We start from the raw sequence: 20,002 nt of genomic DNA, 5'->3' as shown, positions 1-20,002 counted from the left end.
AATTGAATGCTTTTCTCATTTATAATACATTAGATAAACCCATGTTAAATGCTTTTGGGCCAAAACATTTAAAAACTGACAACATTCCTTGTTGTTATTATTGTTCTAATTCTTTTTTAAAGAGAGCTGGCTCAGTAAAAGATATTGTAAAAAAGCCAGATCCATATGGTTGTGTTTTTTTGAAGGCAGTTTATAAAAAATTATATTCATCTCCTGCAAGCTGCTTTATGTATTGAGGAATGCTTTAATTTTAAGAAATGTTGTATAACTGAGGGATAGTTTCCAAATGTGGCATGTAAGAAAAGAAATTAATGTTTGGATCTGCCTATTTTATGTATTTACTCCAAATGTTGAAATATCAAGTGCCAGTACTAATCTTATTAACTCTTTCAGATTGCAAAATACACAGGCTTTGAAATTTTTGCTTTTGATTCTTCTCTCTTTAGTATAGAATAAACCTATCTACATCTTCTAACAAAAAAAAAAAAAAAAAAAAAAAAAAAAAAAAAAAAAAAACCCAAAAAAAAAAAAAAAAAAAAAAAAAAAAAAAAAAAAAACAAACAAAAATCAACCCACTATAGCCAATTATAAAATTTCTCAGTAAAATAAAGGAAGAAGGGAAAAAATATCCCAAACGTAGTCCAACATACAAGGGTGAGTATATTGAAACCACAACTGATTTTCCATCATTATACCACAATTTCAAAAAAAAAAAAAAAAAAAAAAAAAACCCAAAAAAACCCAACAACAACAACAAAAAAAAAAAAAGAAACAAAAAAAACCAAAACCCAAAAAAACCAAACCAAATTAAGCTCTTAGAAACCTCCAAACATCAATGAGAAATACTTTATTTGGTATATCAAGACATTCACAGAACATCTCTGGAGGCAGGTTGACCTTGTTAAAAATTCACCACTGACTCGGACTACCCTCATACAGCTGCAGAACGCACATTGACAGAAGGGGTCTTGAGATCCTATTTTCAGGTCAGCTTCTATGTGTGAGGCAGAATCCACCTCTCTATTTTTACCAATGACGTGTCCAATTTCATTAGGAGGGCTTTGTAAGAATACCGGGTGGCAGGAGAAGAGCAACTTGCAGTTCTGTGAAAAAGTGACAAACAAGACCATGGAATCATAGAGCGGCTCACATTGCAAGGGATAAATATCTTGAAATATCTTCTATTCCAACCTTTCATGAAAAAGGAAGTCTAGATGAGATTATCTATCACTGTCCAGCAGGTTCCTGAAAATCCCAAATAAAGGGGACTGTACCACCTTCCTGTAAAGGCTGCTCCAGTAAATGATTGTTCCCACTTGAAAATAAACTCTTTATTATACTAAGATGAGCAAAGGGTATGGGGGAATATGTCAGGAAGGGATGAAAAAAATCAACAAAAGATACTTAAATGAGGCCACCTCCAGCACTTAACAGGCCAGCAAGGAAGTGTCTACAAGGAACCACTAGGGAGAAATTTGCCAAACTGTCTCAGCAACTCCTCATACTGGGGTGCTTCTCTAAAGAGCCTGTACATCAATGCACAGGGAAATAAACAGAAGTTATTAACTTGTTAACACAAGTTAAACATGGATTAAGAGATACTGTGTATTTACAGTGTAACAGCCCTGGGGTCATGAAGATGAGGTGGGATGGTTCCCATGACTCAAATCTTGCAATGATGGGATAAAGGCTCTTTAGAAAAAACAAAAAAAAAGAAGTTAAGGAGGGACTGTTGCCTTTTATGTGGCAGACCAGCTGGAGTGCATGAAAAATGTACGTACGTAAACCCAGAGATGCTGATGGGATCACAGAATGGTTTGTGTTGGAAGAGACATTTTGAAGAACATCTAGTTCAGCTCACCCCCATGGGCAGGAATATTTTCCACTATATCAGATTGCTCAAAAACCAAGCTGACCTTGAATACTTCCAAATATGTGGCATTCCAAGCTCCTATGGACAGCAATATCTCCATCTTTTTTTTTAAAGTCTGTTTTAGGTACTGGAAGGCTGCAGCAAGGTCTCCCCAAAGCCTTTTTTCCAGGATAAACAGCCCCAACAATCTCAACCAGTGGCCCAGATTTGAAAGTGGGGATAGCAATGTTAGCGCCCTACCATGAGCCCGGAGGCATTCCTTTTACAGTCCTAGTGTCCCAGAATCTCAATTTCTCCTAGAAAGAACTTCATTTCTGTAGTCTCTTGCCTTGTGGTTCAGAAAGTTAAGAGATGAGGAAGAGTACTTGCCAGTGGCAACTAAGATAGAACTGTTGAGCCTTTACTGTGTTGGCTGTCAGTAGGTATCCAGTCTTATTTTTGAGGGGGAGTGCAGTCTCAAGTGCTGAAGGAGCTAGCTAATATCACTGGGAGGTCGCTCTTAGTAATTTTTGATTGTTTATGGACATTGGAAGAAGTGACCAAAGACCACAGGAAAGTGGATGTAATTCCTGTCTCCAGGGAGTGCAATAAGGAGACCCAAGGAAGTACAAGTTGGTCAACCTTAACCCGATCTCTAGAAAGGTGATGAACCAGCTAATCCTGGAAAGAATTTCTAGGCCCAGCAAGGACAATAAAATAAACAGAAATAGCCTGAATGGATTAAACAAGATGAAGTCATGCTTGACCACCTTAACAAACAACTTGGTAGATGAGGGAAGCACAGTGGATATTGTGTGCCTGGAATTCGGGAAGGCCTATGACACTGCCTCCTCTGAGATCACCACAGATAAGCTGCTATATATGGCTTGCATGAACAGACACTGAGGTAGATTGAAAACTGATTGCATGGTCAGACCCAGAGAGTGGTGGCCAGCAGTGCAAAGTGTAGTTGGAAGCCACTAATTAGTGGTGTAGCCCAGGGGTCTCTACTAAGCCTAGTCCTGTTCAAGATCTTTAATCATCCAGGTAATGAGGAAGTGTGTATTCTCAGCAAGACTTCATAATGCACCAAACTGAGAGGAGTGACTTTTACGCCAGAGGGTCATGCTGGCATCTAGAGGGATCAATTTCCTATTAATTTGAAGGTAGAATGCTATTTCATTTCAGTTTGTTGTCATAGAAAAGTCTTTCCCTTTATTACCTTATCTTAAAAATCAAAAGTTTGTGACTCTACACCAGATTAGACTAGATGAGTATCCTTAGAATGGAAACATCTGCCTAATAGACCTGTGCTCACCAGACTTTTTTCCTAATAAATCTCAGAGCTTCCTTAATGATTACCAAAGTTTCTTCCCAGATTTAGGCCCTGTAATAGTTAGCAATCTATGAAGTTGTCTGCTGGCACAGGGAAATGTATAGATTCCAGACACTGGAAGGAACATCTGTTCTTTCAGGACTAAAAATCTGTCTTCAAACAATATAATTTCTCTGCATCATATTTCACAGAATTTCCCCCCATGTTTCTGGTTATATTTTTCTACATTTTAATTCATATTGGCAATTCACAAGAGAAAAGTATTTTTTTTTCAGGAGTGGACATTCTTATTTCAATGTTCTGAGCTTGTCTGTGAATACAACTGAAAAAACCTGAAAATAAATTATTTGAAAGACATTATATGAGGAGAAATCACTAAAATTCAGATTCTCTAAAGAACTTAAATATGTTCTTACAGTGGGAATCTTGAAGTTGAATTATTTTTAAGGTTAAATCATTCTGGGAGCAACACTAAGCCATACCAAGCCAGAAATAATCTATCTTTGTATACTTTAGAATGTTTTTCTAAAGCAAAAAGTTTATATGATCACACTGCCTGTATCTGTCAATCCTCCTCTACCAGCACTGAAATCATCAACCGGCTTTCAAGCGCATTGAAAATAACAGATGAGATCTTACAGAGACAAAATTTTTTCAGGTTTCATGAATACCATTAATAATAAATTGTCATTTCTTCCATCAGCGCTATCCGACAAAAGGAGAAAAGCTGTTATAACTGCTCGCCTCACCTGCTCCAAGAGCAAGCAGCCACCTGGCCAATCTAAGGGAGTACTTGCTGTGAACCTTTAAACCAGCCAGGGCACGTGCTCTCTCTGTCCCAGGAAAGTGAACAGCAGATTGCAGAAAGCAACAGGCTTTGAGAATCAAGACATAGAAGGGGGCTGAGAATGGGTGGATGGGGATGCACACAGGAGGAGAAATGGACTAGTTCCAGCTTGCTAGAACCAATTCTGTAGACAACTAGGGACCATTAATTCTAATTACTTCAGGATCAGCTTGATTGTGTGAGGGTTTTTGACTGTGTCTGTAATTCTTAATCATCATTAAATAATTGTGCACTATTTCATTGTTTATCTCTGTGCTTATTTTAATATTCTGTATGATTTAATGCAATTTAAAATTTGCAAAATATTTTTTGTAAATGTAAGTGTAGATATAGATATAATTACATAGGGTTTGGCTAGAGTAAAAACAGCAATTCAGAAGTCTGTTTCTCTGCTCCCATGTAGGAGATGAAAAGGAGGGAAAATAAAAAAAAAGAAAATGCCTGACATTTTTAAACTATGCTTAGCAGATGTATCTCTAAATCACTTAATCTTATTAAGTGCCTTGTTATCCTCATTTTTACCCCAAATAAAAATCAGTGTCATGGCACCCCTGGTGCAAATCAGCTCCAAATCAAAGACTAACTGCTGAGCTGTGAAGGCTGGGCTTTCATGAACAAAGCAGGGTTCTGTTTTCTTTCTTTCTAAAGGGAAAAGGGATGAATAACATTCATTTTAGCTTCCTTTTACTGTTGGTTACCTCTGAGTTTATGCTTGTGGCACACGCAAGCTAAGACCTCTAAGAGAAACCTAATAGACCTCAGCTGTGTGGTAGAAAACATTTAATCTTGCAACATTTGAGGGGAGAAAACCTCAGTTAGTGTAAACGCGAGGGACCACTTGGGAAAAAAATCTGCATTTATTACACAGGAGGAAATTCATGGCTGGAATTCTCTGCCTACAGAAGATTAACATTGCCTACAAAAACTTTTATGATTTCCTTCATCAAGAGGAGAGTTAAACCAATGTTAAGTCCATCAATGTTATATATTTCTTCATTTGGCTTTTAAGATCTTGTATAATAGCCGACATTCACAAGACAACATCTCTGTGGAGTGACTGCTCTTCCTATCTGGACAACAACTTTTTTTTGCTGTTTCTCAGTATGCTGTATGAGGCCTTTACTGTAGTAATAGCAAAGTCCTTAATAGGTGACAAAGTGAAAGAAATGCATCAAATATTGTGTTGGCCAGTACAGTTTTATAGCTATTCTGTGCATCAGTGTGGTTTATGCCCATCAAGCAAAATGGGTTGGTGCATCCACCACACAGAGGATTAATTTTGAATCTGAATTGAAGGGTGGGTTGTTATTTCAAGATAATAATTTCAGATTAGTGGGAAAAGGAAATAATGGAGGATTATGTGTTGTTATTAATCTGTTTGCCATTCTGAGCTACAAAATGCTGAAAGATGTAGAAGTGTTCTCCAGTTCTCTTGAGCTGGAGAACCAAAAGCAGAAACTATGAAATTACAATTTATCTAGTGGGCAAGCAATCTACCTCCAATTTTATCAAAATCTTGATGTGAACATATACAACTTCATTTTATTTCAAAATGTTGTTTGTCCAGCAACAACAAAATGTAGGCCTTCATGAGTTACTTTGCTGCTCTTGACAGGCCTGTCTCTTTCTCAATGATTTTAATGGAAGGAAGAACCAGGAGCACTTTTTTCAACTCTACTTGTGTGTCAGGTATTCCTGTCTGCTTCTTGCAAAGAGAGATGGGGCAATTCCCACCTCAAAACTTCATATTACTGCATTTAGTAAGGATCAAATTTCAAGGGTTTTCTTCCTTGTGATATAAAGAATATCTGATATTTTGGAGCATAACATTGTGATGTGGTCCCAGCTCTGATTCCTTCTTAACTGTATTTCCAGTAAATATGAAAGTTATAATAATCAGACTCCTTCAGCCTATCATGTGCTGTGTTTCTTTAATATTCTTAGTAAATTTCTTGTCCAGAAATACAGCAAGATGAAAAAAATATAATTCAGTATTCCCATAAGGCTTTTTCAAACAAATGTTAACACATATCCTTACACACTTTTGGAGGTTGTGTCCTTACATATCTTACAAGTGTAATGTTCTTTCAAACCTTTTAAATTCTTTTGATTGTTGATAACATATTGCAATCCAGTTATTAGGAATACAGTAAATAATAATAACAATAGAAATAGCTGTTTTTTCTTTATTTTATTATTACAATTACAATTATTAAAATATCCCAAACTGTAAAACGCTTGCTTTTGGACTGTACTTATGATCTATTCCAGCAATATTGTCATTTCACTCACCAGTATTATAGTAATATAAGTAGAAGGAAGAATAAGATTCAGTAGTACATACTGAGTATGGCACATATCAGAAATTTACAGGATCAGCCTGTGGGCCGGATCAACTAAGTGATCAGGTTATTAATATCTTAACAGGTTATTAATATCTTAACACCTTTAGAGGCGTTTAATCTTAGCTCTTAGGTCCTTGTGAACTCATATGCATGAGTGCTTTCAGTTCTCTGGGTCCTATGCATGTGTTTGAAAATCTTGGTTTCAAAAAACTTGCCCAGAATCCACCGTGAGAAGAGCTGCCATGTCTGGCCATATGCCACAGACACATCTTGCTGCCAGGTTTGGTGTTTTTATGACTGTATTACTACTGTAGCCATGCGTGCTTATTACTGTTACCTGTGGTTTGCTTGAAATTCAAGCATCTTAGAGTTCAGTTTAATTTAGATCTTTCTTTCCAATGAAACTTTCCAAGGAACAAAGTACATATCTATGTTGCTAAATGCATCTATGACACCCAGCAGTCTTTAGTCCTCAGTGAACACAAGCAGTTGCGCAAACACTCCAGAGACCCAGATACCTTTGTGGCAGATGAGCCTCAGCCGTACAGCACTTGGCCCCAGATCTGTGTCACATGCAGTGCCCCCACTACTTCGTTTTTAGCCTGAGCGTGTCTCCGATATAATGAAAATTCTCTGTTTAGTCCCAAGGGGAGAGGCCTTTACAGAATAAAAGTCAGGATGTCTATTGCTTGCCCCAAGGCAAGGAGCATGAAGTTGTGCTAATTCTGAAGGATCAGTGCTCACCAGGTAATGTTGGAGAATGTTACAAAGTAGAAAAAAACTAATTGATTGCTGCCTTCACCCACTCTCTTAATTGAAAACAATTTCCATAGAAAACTCACTCCTTAAGAACAGATGGATTTTGCGTCATGGGGAACTGATTGATAGTACTCCAAAAGAGAGTTCAGTAACAAATTAACATTTATGCAGTGTTGAAGACCTAGGGATCAGGGTTTGAGTTTTAACTCAGAAGCTAGATTATTTGACAAGCCTGACAGATCTCCATTTTCCCAGAAGCTAGAGCACTGATTTTCAGCCAGGTTTATTTGTCAGACCAATATATGCTCTTGCCTGGATTTTGGATATCCACTCCAAAATACACTAAATTCATATACAGGGAAATTGAAAAGTATTCTACTTTGGCCATTCCAAGTATTCTTTTTGCTCATGGAATATCTCTAGGAGGGTTTTTAAGCTTCCTAGTGTTTTTTTTTTTTTATTATTTTGACACTTTTCTTTCTTTAAAAATATCTCTATTTTCTGTGGATAAGAAGCATTTCATGTTTGTTAGATATTATAATAACTCTTCAGATGAAAGATGTCTGTAGAATTTATCTCTTCAGAAAAATATGCTTTTGATGGGCTTTTTATTTTGTGGTTTTGTTTGTTTTGTTGTTATTTGTTTTACTTTAATTAAGACATGAAGTTACACAGGGCAGAATAGTGGAGGGATGTGAGGGCAAGCCAATGTGAATATATTTACCAGACAAATATCTTTCAGCAAATCTTTAATCAGTTTAACAATGTTATCAATTAGTGAAGAACATTGATTAGGTAAATCAATACAATTCTTGTTTAACAGTCCAAATTTTTTCTATGGTTACCCCTAGGTGCCACTGCTTTTAACAGGCTGCTGATATTTGGTTTTCTTATAGAATTTGCATTTTCTAAATTAAATTAAGGGAAACTATGTGTTAGCATTTCTAGTGACTTACGTTCATGGTTTTTTTTATGACTCATTCAGATATAGAAAAATATTATTCTCTGTCTTACTCCTAACCACCTTTTGTGTAATTTGCTTAATTATACAGATTAATATATTTATAAGATGCTTGAATAAGGTTGTCAGGTTTCTAGAGTGTATGCTTTATTTCTGTTCTGTTGGAGTTTATGGACACAAATAAAAGCAATTTTCACATCACAAACAATGGCAGGTGTTCATCTATATGTGGAAATTATTCGATAACCACTAAATAAATAATGTCATTATCAGTTTGTGTTATACAAGATTTCAGATGTTTTCCATATAAACTACAAACATATTTTTAACTATTACCCTAGGATCTTTCTGCTAACTTTATGGCTTTTCTGCAGGGTCTCCTCTTTTTCTTTTGCTTCTCCTCCTCCCCACCAAATAGAAGATTTTATTTTTGGGGATTTTTTTTTCATTTTCATTCACACATTGAGCAAATACATTTTCAAACCAAAGCTAATTTTATTTTCAGATGTGTGTTTTTATTGTTTACAACAAGGATTTTTAATGTATTTTCTATATTCAGCATTAATTGAAGCTTAAATATCAGCTGGGACTTTCCTCAACATACCATTTTATTACACATCCTAGACTGTCAAAGAGAGTAAGTTTTGTCTTTCACTTCAGAGAGGGAGGCCAAAGCTCCATGTAAATTTATTAATGAAAATGTTAAAATAAGCCTCATCAAACAAGGACCATTCCTCATCAAAACTTGAAATATTGTTATTCATCATTGCTATGTTTTACAGCCTTGCAGTTAGATCCTGTCAATATGAAAGAGTAATTTTCCATTTGATTTTAATTAATGTTGAGAGTAAGATCATTTTCTAACTTTGTAATAACATCAAAAAGCAATCAGACTTGTCTGGCAAGATTTAGTGCTTAAAAACCTATAGAGAAGGACCTTGAACGTCCTCAGTCCTCCAGGTGGCAGAGACAGGCACGTTCCCCTTATTCACAGTCAACAAACAAGACTGTTTCACCTGGAATGTTATGTGCCTTTTCTGAAGGAGTAAAAGACTTTCTGTGCCGGGTGAGCTCAGGACGAGAGTGTTGAACACAAGTCTTCAAAGGGCTTTCAGCAGAGTAGCAGGGCTTTTCTTTGTGCCTCAAAAGGGGAGCAAATGAGATGGGAATGAAGCATGTTGAACCTAAACCACAAACTGCATCTCCACACAGAATCACATCACCTTACCATGAGATGGACAGGAAATTTCAGCGAGCATTCAAAAATTGTTAACAAGGTTAAAAAAACAATAACTGATACAGACTTTAAAAAAATACATGAAGCAGATATTTTTAACAGGTGTTTTGAAAAAAAAAATTAGAAACAAGACATTTCCATAAGAAATTTCATTGGTTTAGTTAAAGGCAAGATGATTGCAAGTGTTCATGGATTAATTTTTATTTCCTACATTCAAACAGAATATTATAACCAAAAAGATATAGACACAAGGCTTTTTTTTTTTCAACTGTGCATCCAAAACAACTAATTCCCATTATTTCAGTTAGAGTTAAGAATTCAAAAGCCTTTGAGGGTCTGTTTTGTAATATATCAAAAAGATTTATCTCCTAAGCCAAACACAGCCATGAACAAAACTCAATGGGAAGAAAGAAAACCAAAACCAACGAAACTGATGAAGACCATGAATGATTGGTAAATATTTAAAAATTATTTATTGGTGTTTTTTACACTTATCATTTTTTCAGTCACTTAAAGGGCTTCTATTAAAAAATCTGGGTCAAGAGAGACAGTGAAAGTAGCAGTTCTCTTCTCACACTTGCAATGGAAATTAATAACTTGTTTTAAATAAATATTTAATAAAAAATTATAAAACACAGGCAGTATAAAAGTATAGAAAATGTATCCATGAAAAACCTCTAGTTAACAGGGAACAGGAAAATGGAACACATATGTTCGACAATATGAAGGATAATTAAAAAAATATTGCCAGTTCTATAAAGTTGTAAACTTTTTTTTCATCATGCGCACAAGAAAAGCAGTATCTTTTTTTATCAGAAGACTTGAATAACTATGTTCCTAGATATACCAACACAGAGTTAAAAGAACTAGAGGTACTGCATTTATCTATGCACATATCTACTTGAAGATGACACCAGACTGGGAGGAGTGGTCGTACACTGATGGTGATGATGCCATTCAGAGAGAGCTCAAAAGGCTTGAGAAATGGGCTGATAGGAGCCTCATGAAATTCAGCAGTAGAAAATGCAAAAGTCCTTCAATTGAGGTGGAACAAAACTCTGTTGGGGACCACTCAGCTGGAAAGCAGCTTGGCAGAAAATGTTGGGGTGGACACAAAGTTGAACATGATCCAACAACATGTTTTTGCCACAAAAAAAACCCTGAGGGGTGCACTAACAGACAATTACCTAAAGTTTGATAGAGGTGAACAAACCTCACCCTTTGCCCTGGTGAGGCCACAAGTGGAGTTTTGTGTCCAGGTCTGAGCAACCTGGTTAAAGAAAGACATGGATATTGAATATTTTTATGTAGAATATATTTGCATTATTTGAGGTAATTTTGATGCTGGAAAAGAAAAAAAAAGCACACTCTATATGGAAAGGTAAAATATAGGTCAAGGAATTGCAGGAACTTTCACTTAGATAGAAGATAAACACTTTTATGGGGAGGTTGTCTAAAGACTGGAACATGTTGCACAGAAATGTTGTGGAGTCTTGGCTCTTGGAATTATGCAGAACCTAACAAAAAATGTTTGTATTTGAATATGCTCAAACTGGTGCTAGATCTCCTAAGGTTCCTTCCCCCACCAGCTGTTCTTTTATTATGTGTTTTTGTGAAATATTTACATGGTGGCATCCATAGATTATGAAAGAAAATTGTGTACTACTTGAATAAACAGAGCTAAGACAGGAATCTTAAATTTCATGTGGAAATTATGGTTTAATTTTGTTCTTCATATTATGCAAATGATAAGTGTTCATCCACCTGTAGGCTGGGTCATTGTCTAAGCAATGACATTAAATACTGTTTCAGATTTTGAAGAAATTATTAATGCCATTTGATTAATAATATCTCCTTTGAAATCTTAAAATAGTTGTAGCTGAGACTTCTAAACACTGAGGATGGGATTGATATGAACAAGTGAACAAGTCTGCACTTGGTCACCATGAATTTTCTTTATAGTTAACAGAAAAAAAAAAAAAAAAAACCAAACAAACAGCATATGACTCCCCTGATGATATTCACTTGATGAAGTTTACTTTAGGACAGGATTAATTGCTCTTTAAGAGCAATTGCCTCAGGGCACTTGAGGATGCAAACAATTTACATTTCAAAATCATCTTATTATCAACACTACCAAGGGCCCCACTTCTCCCTCCACAAATCCGACATTTGGACAGAACACAAAAAATTCAGATGCTGATCTCCTAAAGTTTTTATCTTTCATTATCTAGTGAATACACTGAATACATCTAAAATCAAGATTTTAGAAAACTGAACTAAATCTTATTGGAAGAAAGTTTTAAGAACACCTTGGTTGATTTTATATATATATATATATATATATATATACTTTTTTTTTTTTTTTTTTTTTATAATTAGCCCATCATTTTTGTAGACAGAGATCAGATCTAGCATTGTTTCTTTTTGACCTCCCAGAGTACCCTTTCCCTTTTGCCTACAGGTAATAAGTGTTGTGTAAAAGAAAACTTCATTCTCAGAGTTTGGATTTCTGTTTTTATTTTCTCTTTATGAGTGACCTTGGTGTTTTTTTTTTTTTTTTTTTTTTTTTTTTTTTTTTTTTTTTTTTTTTTTTTTTTTTTTTTTTTTTTTTTTTTTTTTTTTTCTTTTAATTTACTTCTTCTTTTTCATTACATTCCATCAGTAAAAGTCACGGTATTCCTCACTATTCCAGTGATTTTTGACTTCCAGTCTTGGGTTTGTATTAGACAACCTCTCCTGAATGGTTTCTGCTACCAGAAGAGTTACACTTTCTGCTACCAGAAGGAATCCACTGAAGGATTTGGGTATTGCAATGCCTTACTCAAAGGATCCTGAACTCCTGGGGTGGAATTCTGAATTAGGTGACTGGGGGCTGTTAGGAAAAAAAAATAAAAATTTATGAGAGCCAGTGCAATGAGTGGAAGGCATAGATCATCCAAGTAATAAAGAATGCTGATGACAAAAATGTGTATTAGATCCTAGCTTTCCCTGAGTTGCAAAATCAAACTTCAGACTATGGAAAGACACCTGATATCTTTGATTGGAATTTGCATGTCCAATAAAGCTGCGTAATCAGATACTTGAATCTTTCTTTCAGAAATGGAAACAAGTATGTTTCTCTTTTAGGACACTGGCATGGCTAGATGTTGCCCTGATTTTGTAAGACTTTGTTAAGCCTTCTGATGTTTACATTCTTTCAACAAACTTTCTCACACACAGTTCTGTAAATAACCTATGTTTTGCATTCTTTCATGGAGGTGGAGAAAATTGATGGACCCTTGGTCTGTCCAGTGGCATTGGAGAGGTGGCACTGTCACCCTCCAATCCACTGTCACCTTTAGAAAACTATAAATGTTAGAGTCAGAAAATAAAAGTGCTTCTTTTTGTTCCCCTCGAGAGCAGCAGTGTCTGTGTCATCATTTCGTGCCTTATCACAACAGCTAGAGAAGAAAAACAGCCCTATGTTTTTAACTTAACAGTATTTCCTTCATTGTAAATGTGAGAGACCTCTGCTCATCTCTCTGTGAAGGCTTTAACTCACCTTTCTTTCCATCTGCACAGTAGCCAACTATAATTCAAAGCTGTGCATATGTGTAATAACCACTTCAGAATTAAGGAGAGAATGCATTTCTCTTGCTCCAGATGTAATATTTTGTAGGATGCGTTAAAAGGTTCATAGGGTCAAAAATAAAAAGAATAAGCTTGACTTGATAAGCCTGTGTCAAAAAGAAGGAAGAAGGGAAGAAAGTAGCAGAAATATAGAATTGGATACCAACATCTCCCTCCAGAACTGTTTATTGATTTCATCTAATATGTTAGTGAAACATTTAATCAATTCCTACAGGATTGTAAGTGAAGGCTGTAAGCTGTAACCATGAGGCTGTAGCTATGGTTAAATGTAATGGAGGATAAATACGACCATGGGTATCAGTAAATATTATGTTGCTCCTAAAATCAAGAATAGAGACAAATGAAAAAGAAAAAAAACCTGCAAAATTTTGTGGAAAGTGAGGTCTCTGAAAGCTTTTGCTCAACATTATTGCATCCTAACAATTCTGTCACCAAACTGATTGTATGATAATCCATTCTTAGAGTGACTGGTCTCTTTCTATACCACGGCTGCACATGCTGTCTCTCTTGAGATTTCTCTTTCCTTTTCCAAACTCCATGATCTTTTACAACTGTCAAAATCACCCTCAACAAGAGCAAGAGGCCTCTCTCTCCTGAGCTTTTGGCACTACCTCAGCCTGATACCTAGAGTGCAAGAAAACAGCAATGAACAGCAACTAGGAGTTAGGCAGGAAGGACAGCTTAAACTATGGGCAAAAATAGGGTGGAAAGGAGGCAAAATGCTCTAGGCAAAAGTCTTCACAAAGGCATTATGTGAAAGAAAAGGAATTCTAAAGTGCTACTTCTGTTGTCAGCTGTTGGTGTTAATGAATAGCATAGTCATAAACAGAAAAGACTGATGTCCAAGAAGAGGTCGTCTGCTGTAGACTCAGATCAATACAATGCAAGCCAAATACAAGATGTATGTCTAGGAGATATACATCCCAGTCAAATGAAATTCATCCTGAAGATTTCAAAGCACCCTGGAAAATTTACACAGATACCTTGGAAGAATTTGGCCTTATATGAACCAATCCACATTTGTAAGGAAGCCTGTTTGAAGGAAAGGCTTTATCTCTGTTACAAATGCTTTGTGCCTTGTGACAATAGGAAAATCACATCCGCTGCATACAGGCCACTTATTTAAATCAAATATGTTAAAGTTAGCATGGCATCATTTAGTGAAAAGTGTTAAACGAAAAGGTTAACTAATCCTGAGTAGGTCATGGAGTTAATAACCTAAGAATACTCATTGAATTAGCTTTCCAAATTTATCATGTCATCCCCTGAGTAAAATTTCAAAGTAAAGATAATGAGGCTGTGGGGAAGAATAACAGATGTGGAATATTAGAAGCTAGTAAATTGCATTTCATGCACACATAGAGTTAAAGTAAAAACGGAATATGCTATCAAATTTACTGACTTCCACATTGCTCCTTATTGCAGCAACAGCTGGAAATGCTGTTCAGATTAGCAATCTTGAAATGCTTTTAAAAAAGCTTGTTTTCTACCTTACAGGATGCATGCGCTCTTGGAGCAACTTAGACTATTAAAAAGCTTACAAAGTGGTCGACATCAAGTAGAGACCTAATTTTCATTTTTGTCTCCTTAGAAATCGAGTCTTTCTCATAAAAAGTAGGTTAAAAATTCTGTGGAGCTATTTGCAAAGTTTTTTCTGAGCTAATACCTATATAGCACCAAACTATGTACAAAAAACCTGTTTCTGAGTTCCATCCTACTCTGTATGTCTTCTGCATATGTTCCTACAGATACTTATGGCTGAAAAGCATCTGGTACTCAGACCGTGCAACTAAGGGAGGTTCTTCTACAGTTTTGGAAAATGGAGAAGCTTTCATGACAATAAATAAAACTAGAAGATGTAAATGAATGTAGAACAGAATTAAAAATACTAGCATTTATCATATCATTATTGTAAGAATATAACAGATTGTAAAGATTAAAAACTTTAGGGAAAGACATGGAAGAAGGAAATGTTTGATTAACATGAAATGTTTAGAGTGTAACCCCAAACATGAGCAATATTTTGGATGTCATTGTGGGTTGCCATATAGTTCTGAACTCATCATTAGAGATCCGGTCACAATTGCTGAGCTCATTTTACTCTTTTAATTTTAATGCCACCAAAATTAGGGCAAAATATTCATCCATTTTGGTCACAGTGATAATTTTTGGAATGGAAAACAAATACTTTCCCATTAAGCATTAACAGAATTTTAAGAGCCATCAGTGAAAGCATGGTACCTCACTGCATCCATTTTTAACCTACAGGAGATCCAAGGTCACTCACCACAGATCAACAGTTTCTACTGTGAGCATAGCTGAGTGAATTACTTCATATTTGCAAAAGATAGGGGCAGACAAAAGGAGAATCATGTCAGCTCTTCAGCCAAGCAGTAAATTGACTGATTTAGAGTAACTTGCCTGTCTTTAAATTAGCCTATGCTTTGAATGCAGGCAGATACTTGATGGTACTGAATTGTGAGGTGGGAAGGTATGGAGACAAGAGTAAGAAAAGCACATGCCAAGTATCTCAGGGCTCAAAGAAATATAGCAAAGATACGCAAGTTCAAGAAGGCATAGACAAATACTGCAGTTTACACTTGATGTGAAAAACAGGTGTCAGGCCCAGAACAAGAAGAGCTGGCAAAAACACATCCCCAGAGAAAAAGGAAGAAGATGGTTACAAGTAGACTGATAATTAAAAAAAGAAAAGTTTTGCTTGTCTCTTTTGTTTACTTTGTATCATTTATTTTAAATCTCTATTTGAAATCAACTTTTAACTTTGTTGTTTCCTTTTCTTTTTTTTCTTTTTTTTTTTATTCTGTAAAGGAAGGCATCTGAAACAAACTCATCCACAGCAGAAACATATTCCCTGAACTGCCATGTCAAAAGTATGATTTCTCTGAGAAAACATTCCAGGAATAAAACTGCAGCATGAAAAATAAACAAATAACACCTTTATCTCATTTACAGATTTGTTTGCTATTAGTAAATATCTTGCAGTTCTAGCAGTGCTTGCATTATGCTCATTTTTCTTATGATTCTATTTGTCAAGAAAATTAATTTTTTACATTGATTTCTCTAAAATCTAAGATTATTTGAATACACTTCAAGCCTTATTTAATATGATTAGAACATTTCTCGTAACTTCAAAAGCTTTAATTGAAGTTCCTAACTGCTACTATCTACATTCTGTCTCTACTCTGCTGTTTCAACATGTCTGATTTCTGCTTTTTTACTGCATACTAAAACCTGAGGTCTCTGTACAGCCCATTTCATTCAGAATGTTAAGAGGTGATGATCTCAGGCAGAATTATGCTTAGCAGTAAAAAAGTAGAATATCAGGTAAATTTGTGAACTATATTCTTTAGTAATTTTTTCCTGTTCTGACTAGAAGATGGACATACATTTCTACCTGTTTATTCCAAATTTTGAGCTACTAGGCTAGAAAGGTTGATGCTGGAAATATTAAGAGAAGCCTGTCATAACTTCTAATTTACTCTAAAAATGTCTGAGCTGGATTTTGCTCTAACTTCTCAGTCATTTCATAGTTTCTAAGACTACCCTTGATACTTAGATTCTCAAAAATTAAAAGTGGCGATAACCCATGAGCAAATGGAATGGAAACAGTCATAAGCATAGGAATTAAAGTAAAATCAATCTTCAGAAGAGTGTCTCTGCCCTAATATCTAGGCCATTCCCCTAAAATATTTTCCTATCCAGTTATGAAGCCTTAAATACTTAAGGTTACAATCACTGTTCTGGTTGTCCCCTGTTATAACGATTAGAAATTTTTCCCTGGAGTCCAGTATTAATTTTTTTTTTTTTTAGTATATGATTTCACATTGTACTCACACCAAAAATAATGAAAAGATAAATAACTCCTTTCATGTTTTCCGTGGTTTTGAAGACTGCAACTATATCTTTCTTCACTGTTTTCTGCCTAAAACAAATGCCCTTTATTTTTCAACATTACTATATCTTTTAAACCTCTTAACATTCTTGCCAAGTTCTTCATTTTTTCTAACTTGTCCTTATCTTTCTTGGCATCCTAAAGAAAGAACTCATTTTATGGGGAATTTTCATGGCATTTTGCTACCATCAGCGAAAATATTATCTTGCTATTCTTCCATTGAAACCATTGTAATAGAAGTTGCCATGCATTCTACGAGAAAGATCAAATGCTGTATAGTCAAATAGGCTTTACAGACTAGAATCCATACTATCAATAAGGAAACAGTTATTGGAAAGCTATAAAACACACCAGAAAATTGACACAGACAACCAAAATCTGTATCACAACACAACACAAAATGCTGTATTAGTGCCACGAAGTCCAGATGAAGACTGGTCACCAGTAGTGTACCCCAGAGGTTAATGCTGCAGCTGATACTGTTTAACATTTTCCTTGATGTCCTGTGAAATGGGATGGAGAGTCTCAGGTTTCCTACTGCTGGGATGACCTGACAGTCCCTTTTTCCCAGCCCGATGGTTGAAGAAATAGTTGTGATTCTTCGGCTCGTGTTCACAAGGTTGTTTATTATCTATTATCTAAAATATTTTTTTCTCAGACCCACAGAGGTCTGCTCTGCAGGTCTGTCAAGGGCACAGTGCCCGCCCCTGGGCTGGTGTCTACATTTTATACTATGAGTTATATGTACTTTATTTATCATTATTTTCCAATACCTATTGCATACTGTCTACTTCTACTCTAGAGCAATCTAAATGTGCCAACATCACCAAGAAGACGGAGGGTAGAAAGAAGAAGGAAGAAGAATAGAACAACACCCAGATCCCTCCATCTTGCCTCCTAGTAAAAATCCCCAAATCTCCACTTTTCACCTGGTGATTAATTCATTATTACTACACTTCAACTTCTGTGACTTGTGATTCTTCATACAAGGTTGGTAATTGTCTCCATGGGTTAAGATTGAAATTCCAAGTGTCTTTTGCTTCCTGCCAGGACTCTCCAGCCTCCTGCCAGGGGCATGTGTCATCCAGGGCACTCAGAGGGGTGTCCTGGGTTCCAACAGGAGAACACCCTAAGCATGTTTGTGGATGGAGCAAAACCAAGAGCCCTTACCTATAGACTAGGTGAGTGGAGCTGCAAAAGTGACCAGAGAGTTATCTCATGAAGTTGAGTGAAGGAAAATGCCAGTTCCAGCCTGTGGGGAAAAAAAGAAACAAACATAGACTGGTTTAAAGGGACTTTTAAAGGATCTTTTTAGTGAGAACTTTAAGAAACTGTACAGGCTGGGCTTTAGCAGCTGGAAAAGAGGCTGACAGAGAGGGATGAGGTGGACAGCAAGCAGAGCAGCTGCCAGCAATGTGTTGTGTGGCAAAGAATGCCAACAGCTCTCTGGGCTGCTTAGGCAGAATTGTCATCAGTTCAAGTGAGGGGATGCTCCCCCTCTGCTGAGCCCTGGTGAGACATGTCTGAAGAGCTGTGTCCAGTGATGGACTGTCTAGCGTAAGAAAGATATGGACCTATTGGAGCAAGTCTGGCACGTGCTTAATAAAGGTTTGGAAAACTTCCATGTGACAACAAATAAGAGACAAAAGAGAGTTGGGAATGTTCAGCTTTGGGAAGAGATGGCTTAAGAGATTGCTCATCCATGTGTTAAAGAATCTGATGGGGACAGTCTAGAAGACAGACTCAGCAGTATTCACTCACAGGAGAATAGGCTGCAGGAGACATTAAAAAAAATCCCATCTGAACACTTGCTTTTTCATATGAGGGTGATTGAACACTGACACAGGTTGCCCAGGAAGACTGTGAAGTCTTTAATAATGAAATATTTAAAACTTGAATGGTCCTGGCTAACCCGATGTGGGTGACCCTGGTATAAAAAACCTCAAGAGGTCCATTGTAACATAATGATTCTGTGATTCTGTGAAATAGGATTCAAAAGAATGAATATATTCTCTTCAGAGAAGTTTGATAAAGAGAAACAAGTCTGGCGAAGGAAACAAGAGAAGCATTTAAAAAAGTAGCAATGGAGAAGGGTGGAAAGGGTAAATTAGCCCTTGAGCAAAACTGTTGCCCAGAAGAAGCTCCTTGGAGATTTAGATTTGGCTTGAGAAAATTTATTTTTAGATCATCTACTCCTACAATCTGAAATGCCCCAAAGTAGCAACTATCATCAATGACAATACTGAAAATAACAGTAACATGGAAGATAAATAAAAACTTGATAGTTTTTTGCTGTTTACAGCACTTTGTCCTTTTCACTTCCATGATCATATCAGTAAGATAACATTAAATGCCTCTAAATATTTTTCGGGTCTTATCAATATTTTTAAAGTAGAATTATTTCTTTCTATTCAAGATTCAAAGTGAGGCTGGTAAGACACACATATATTCATATTTTTTAAAGGAAATAAGAAAAAAGTAATGCAAGTTAAACACATAATAAAACCTGTACTTTGAGAAAGAAGACACAATTGCAGAAGCAAATCATATCAAGGCCCACATTGCTAACTGTCCTCACTTTGTTCTCTACAGCAAATGGAGTGTGAGTGGAGAAGAACAAATCTTTGTACAGTCACAACTGCATCAAAAACTGATGAGCTTCTATGAAGTAAATGTTCCACAGCAGATTAGAAATAGAAATGGATAGTATGCACCTCAAATCTACATAGTGAAAGAAAAAAAAAAAAAAGAGAGAAGAAACGAAAAAATACTGAAGAGAGCTTTCACACTCATGAAATCTCTTTGAAACTGAACAAAAGGTTTAAGTGAACTGCCTGCTTTTCTGATGAACAAATGCTGGCATACTAACCCTTTTCTGACAGTGATGAAAACCACAGCTGATGTGGCCTAAAATACAATGAACCATATTTTCACTTTACTTTGTTCACTCGCTATACTGTTCAGTTTCTTGCCTCTAAGTAAAACCCTGCAGCACCTTCTTTGAAATGATGAAGTTGAAGAATGCTCCTCTGTCAGACACAAATTTACTTCAAAAGTAAAAATTAAAGAATTAACATTGGGAGTTGGATTTATTCTTCATAAATTGGCATAATTCCGCC

Source organism: Pyrgilauda ruficollis, unplaced genomic scaffold, assembly GCF_017590135.1.
Source record: "Pyrgilauda ruficollis isolate IOZ18807 unplaced genomic scaffold, ASM1759013v1 scaffold8, whole genome shotgun sequence".
In the NCBI taxonomy this organism is placed as follows: Eukaryota; Metazoa; Chordata; class Aves; order Passeriformes; family Passeridae; genus Pyrgilauda; species Pyrgilauda ruficollis.
Note: the sequence above shows the minus strand (reverse complement) of the source record.